General features: G+C 32.3%; 1 pseudogene; it reads right to left on the reverse strand.

Moving 5' to 3' along the window:
* The window catches only part of LOC140160718 (sodium- and chloride-dependent glycine transporter 1-like), a 58,934-nt pseudogene extending 57,701 nt beyond the window's left edge, over nt 1–1,233 (reverse strand).
* Nucleotides 1,234–6,000: the final 4,767 nt, after the last annotated feature.

The raw sequence follows: 6,000 nt of genomic DNA on the forward strand, positions 1-6,000 counted from the left end.
ACAGAAAGAGATTTGTGATATATTTAAAACCACAATTATTTATTTGTATGTTAAAGTTTGTTAGAAATCAACATTTTATTCAAAATAATGAAATATTTGGCCAGCAAATTGTTTTGAGCGGAGTAGGGTAACGGGAAACTGGGAATCAACTTTCATTAATAGCCTTATGGGCTGAATAACACAAAATTTTGCATGCACAGGCTAAATTGTAGAGAGCCAAAATTACATGCATTTGTGCATGTACAGCGTTTGCCCCTGGCCTTCCATGCACTCTATAGCGGCCCACCTTTCTACAACCCAGGTCCTGGATCCAGTGATGCTTTATTTATTAAATAGGACATTGAATACATTCATTCATTCGTGAAATCCTTTTTAAAATCTGAAAAATTGCAGCAAGTATAACCAGACTGAGAACCCTTTCACTGCAGTCCCAGATAGCAGTACTACAGGTATTTAATAATGATTGAGTCATTGTAATATTTTTAAATGACACTAATGACACTAGGCCAAATCAATTCAATTTTATTTTTTGAAATTCAGTATATTCAAAAAATATGTCTAGGAAGTAGATATGCTTTCTATAGCCTTGCTATTAACTTGAATCCAGTCTAAAAATGTATTTCCCAGCAACATGAACATTGACGTAGGCCTACCCAGTATTCAGGGAGCAAGTTCACCGCCCGGGTTCACCGGGCAAGATGAAGACAAACCAATCATCCAGTCTCATACATAAATATCTGGCGCCCGGATCTGGCGACTGTATTAAGACTTTGTCTGTAAATGTTTAAATCCGTATAAAATACTTGTTGGCCCAAGATCTGATTTAAAACCAACCTTAGATTAGCTTAAATTATAAGCTTTCTCACTTCACTTTCTACTCATGTAGGGCTCATGTAGGCTACTTGCACATCCAAGCACCAACATGACCAAGTCCTGCACTAAGCATACCAGGTCCTTGACCTCATGAGTTGTACAGTAAACTCAGTGAAACCAAAGTAAACTAGTTGTCCTCAGTCAACATTTTCTGCTGATTTACATAGATATAACTTACCTTGCTCTTTTCGTCCGAATTATCCATTTTGTCCAAAATTTGCTTCCCTATGCCTACTACAAGTATTTGCAAAATCAGCAGTATGAAAATGATATAAACCGGGTGCACGTCACACATACACGTGGTACACACTTCATGTAAAGCAGCCTGATGTAAACATACTCGAGGGAGGATGGGTGTGTGTACGTTCATTCACCTGTCAGACTGTCACATTTCAATTCAATCAGGGACCTGGACTCAGTCTGACTCCGTGATCAGACCCTGTCCGTGATAGGAACATTAATAGCGCCCTCAGATTATGGGACAGGGAAGCAAATCTTTATTGAACGGAAAAAATTTTATACAAAAATTATAAAACAACTGAAAAACCCTATTAAAAAAGGGGAAAAGAAAGAAACTTGATAGACTTTGTTTGTTGAAAGAAAGAAATATCGAAAGAAAGATAGACAGAAAGTTTGAAAGAAAGGTGGAAACAAAGAAATTAAAGCTTGAAAGAAGGACTTGAGTTTGAAATTTTGAACGAAAGAAAAGCAGTTTGAAAGAAAGATTTAAGAAAGTTTGAAAGAAAGAAAGTATGAAAGAAAGTTTGAAAGATGAAAAAGGGGATATAAAACAAGAAAAGTGATGAAAAGGGAATACAACAAAAAAGGTGATGAAAGACTGGAATAAAGCCCTAGAATTAACCAAGAAAAATGAGGAAAAATGGGAATATAGCAAGAAGAAAAGTGATGAAACAGGGAATAAAACAAGAAAAGTGATAAAAAGAGAATGAAACAAGAAAAGCGATGAAAAAAGGAATGAAACAGGAAAAGTAATGACAAGAGGAATAAAACAAGAAATGAAAAGGGGAATAAAGCATGAAAAGTAATGAAAATGAGAATAGGCCCAAAAGCAAGAAAAGTGATCAAAATGGGAATAAAACATGAAAAGTAACGAAAAGGGAATAAAGCAAGAAAAGTGATGAAAAGGAGAATAAAACAAGAAAAGTGACGAAAAGGGAATAAAGCAAGAAAAGTGATGAAAAGAAGAATAAAAAAATAAAACAAGAAAGGTGATCAAAGGAGGAATAAAGCAAGAAAAGTGGTGAAAAGGGGAAAAACAAGAGGAGTGAAGAAAAATTAGAATAAATTAAGAAAAGTGATTAAAAGGAATGGGCCTAAAGCAAGACAAGTGGTGAAAAGGGAATAACAAAAGAAAGTGATGAATAGGGAAATAAACAAGAAAAGTAATGAAATGGGGAATAAAACAAGACTGATGAAAAGGGGAATAAAACAAGAAAAGTGATGAAATGGGGAATAAAACAAGAAAAGTAATGAAATGGGGAATAAAACAAGAAAAGTGGTGAAAAGGGGAATAAAACAAGAAAAGTGATGAAAAGGGGAATAAAACAAGAAAAGTGCTGAAAAGGGGAATAAAACAAGAAAAGTGGTGAAAAGGGGAATACAACAAGAAAATTAATGAAATGGGGAATAAAACAAGAAAAGGGGAATAAAACAAGAAAAGTAATGAAATGGGGAATAAAACAAGAAAAGTGGTGAAAAGGGGAATAAAACAAGAAAAGTGGTGAAAAGGGGAATAAAACAAGAAAAGTGGTGAAAAGGGGAATAAAACAAGAAAAGTGCTGAAAAGGGGAATAAAACAAGAAAAGTGGTGAAAAGGGGAATAAAACAAGAAAAGTGGTGAAAAGGGGAATACAACAAGAAAAGTAATGAAATATGGAATAAAACAAGAAAAGGGGAATAAAACAAGAAAAGTAATGAAATGGGGAATAAAACAAGAAAAGTGATGAAAAGGGAATAAAACAAGAAAAGTAATGAAATGGGGAATAAAACAAGAAAAGTAATGAAATGGGGAATAAAACAAGAAAAGTAATGAAATGGGGAATAAAACAAGAAAAGTAATGAAAAGGGGAATAAAACAAGAAAAGTAATGAAATGGGGAATAAAACAAGAAAAGAGATGAAATGGGGAATAAAACAAGAAAAGTAATGAAATGGGGAATAAAACAAGAAAAGTAATGAAATGGGGAATAAAACAAGAAAAGTAATGAAATGGGGAATAAAACAAGAAAAGTAATGAAATGGGGAATAAAACAAGAAAAGTAATGAAAAGGGGAATAAAACAAGAAAAGTAATGAAATGGGGAATAAAACAAGAAAAGTGATGAAATGGGGAATAAAACAAGAAAAGTAATGAAATGGGGAATAAAACAAGAAAAGTGGTGAAAAGGGGAATAAAACAAGAAAAGTGATGAAAAGGGGAATAAAACAAGAAAAGTAATGAAATGGGGAATAAAACAAGAAAAGTAATGAAATGGGGAATAAAACAAGAAAAGTAATGAAATGGGGAATAAAACAAGAAAAGTGGTGAAAGAGGGAATAAAACAAGAAAAGTAATGAAATGGGGAATAAAACAAGAAAAGTAATGAAATGGGGAATAAAACAAGAAAAGTAATGAAATGGGGAATAAAACAAGAAAAGTAATGAAATGGGGAATAAAACAAGAAAAGTAATGAAAAGGGAATAAAACAAGAAAAGTAATGAAATGGGGAATAAAACAAGAAAAGTGATGAAATGGGGAATAAAACAAGAAAAGTAATGAAATGGGGAATAAAACAAGAAAAGTGGTGAAAAGGGGAATAAAACAAGAAAAGTAATGAAATGGGGAATAAAACAAGAAAAGTGGTGAAAGAGGAATAAAACAAGAAAAGTAATGAAAACGGGAATAAAACAAGAAAAGTAATGAAATGGGAAATAAAACAAGAAAAGTAATGAAATGGGGAATAAAACAAGAAAAGTAATAAAATGGGGAATAAAACAAGAAAAGTGGTGAAAGAGGGAATAAAACAAGAAAAGTAATGAAAACGGGAATAAAACAAGAAAAGTAATGAAATGGGAAATAAAACAAGAAAAGTAATGAAATGGGGAATAAAACAAGAAAAGTAATGAAATGGGGAATAAAACAAGAAAAGTAATGAAAAGGGGAATAAAACAAGAAAAGTGATGAAAAGGGGAATAAAACAAGAAAAGTAATGAAATGGGGAATAAAACAAGAAAAGTAATGAAATGGGGAATAAAACAAGAAAAGTAATGAAATGGGGAATAAAACAAGAAAAGTAATGAAATGAGGAATAAAACAAGACTGATGAAAAGGGGAATAAAACAAGAAAAGTGGTGAAAAGGGGAATAAAACAAGAAAAGTGGTGAAAATGGGAATAAAACAAGAAAAGTGGTGAAAAGGGGAATAAAACAACAAAAGTGGTGAAAAGGGGAATAAAACAACAAAAGTGGTGAAAAGGGGAATACAACAACAAGGAAAGTGATGAAACGGGCAATAAAACAAAACAAATTAAAAGGGGAATAAAACAAGAAAATTGATGAAAACCCAGCAAACACAAAATGTTTTACAGAAAGCGATTTATGTCGGGACGGTTATGAAGACTATAAAACGTTTGAATAATATTCAGAAAATTATTTTGTAAATTAAATCAAATACTGGAACTAAAATTTGCAACTCACTTTGCTAAGTTGCGTCCGAAAGCATCCGACTTCATCTGATTGAAGATGTTGTGATGACGTCAGATGTTGTGACGTCAATATTCAGAAAACTTTTGAAAATCTAATGCGAAACAGCCTGTGATGCAACATTCTAACATAGTGTTTAGCTATACTATGTTTTAAATGTTGACTAAGTACATTTTGCAAAACTGTTTGCCAAAAATATTTAGCATTATAACCAATAATTTTTTGACAACATTGTTGTTTTTTTGCAATGTTGCTGTAGTTTTTTTCATTAAATAAAACGTTTTAAAATGTTTTCATTACATTTGAAAAAGGCGATAAGAAAAGTGATGAAAGGGGAATAAAACAAGAAAAGTCATGAAAAGGGGAATAAAACAAGAAGAGTAAATGGGTCATACCCTAAACAAGTATTCCAATCAAAAAAATTTTCTTCATTGTCTACCATGTCCCATTGTCCGACGCTGTTATTTTTAAACAAGCATTCACCTCAAAATATTGATGAGCGTCCCCGGCCCCCTTTTTTTCATTGTTTTTTCATTGCCAGGTACATGCCAAGTCAAAAAAAATGTTTTTTGTTTCTTCAAAATATCTTTAAGTGGTGTAACATTCCTTATATATTAAGACTATTTTACTAATCTATTTTGTTTCTTTATGTTTAATGATTTTTTAAATGATATCATTTTGACTGTCTATACAGAATCATCATTTTTTCTTATTTTTTTCTTTTTGTTTTCGTTTTTGTTTTGTTTCTTATTTTCTTTCCTTCATGTTCCCAATAATCTCTGCTATATAAGTGCCGTTTTTAATTTTGGTCAGCTTCTTCATTTAAACATTTCTTTATAGCTTTGCATTCGGCCTATAATGCCGATTTTTTTCTAGGTGCGCGGCAAATTATAGCCGTTTTACCGGCCCCGGGATTTTGCGCACTGAATCCTCACATTTGCCGTACTGAATCATCATCATCTAGAACGTGTGTTTATGGTTTTTTTAACATTATTGTTAGCATGTTTTTTTTTGCTTGCTATCTTCTGTGGATATCATTTAGGGCCAAGAAGAAAATTATTTATACCTCTATTAGTTTTGTTCTTTATGTTTAATGAATTTTTTAATGATATTATTTTGACTGTCTGCCGAAGATAGCAATCACGGCGGGTTTATATGAGACAAAAAGTAATTTTTGCGAACAGAATCATCATTGTTTTTGTTTTGTTTTATTTTTGTTTTGCTTTTTTGTTTTGTTTCTTATTTTCTTTCCTTCATGTTCCCAATAATCTCTGCTATATAAGTGCCGTTTTAAATTTTGGTCAGCTTCTTCATTTAAACATTTCTTTATAGCTTTGCATTCGGCCTATAATGCCGATTTTTTTCTAGGCGCGCGGCAAATTATAGCCGTTTTACCGGCCCCGGGATTTTGCGCACTGAATCCTCAC

The sequence above is a fragment of the Amphiura filiformis genome, chromosome 9, assembly GCF_039555335.1.
Source record: "Amphiura filiformis chromosome 9, Afil_fr2py, whole genome shotgun sequence".
NCBI classification, from domain to species: domain Eukaryota; kingdom Metazoa; phylum Echinodermata; class Ophiuroidea; order Amphilepidida; family Amphiuridae; genus Amphiura; species Amphiura filiformis.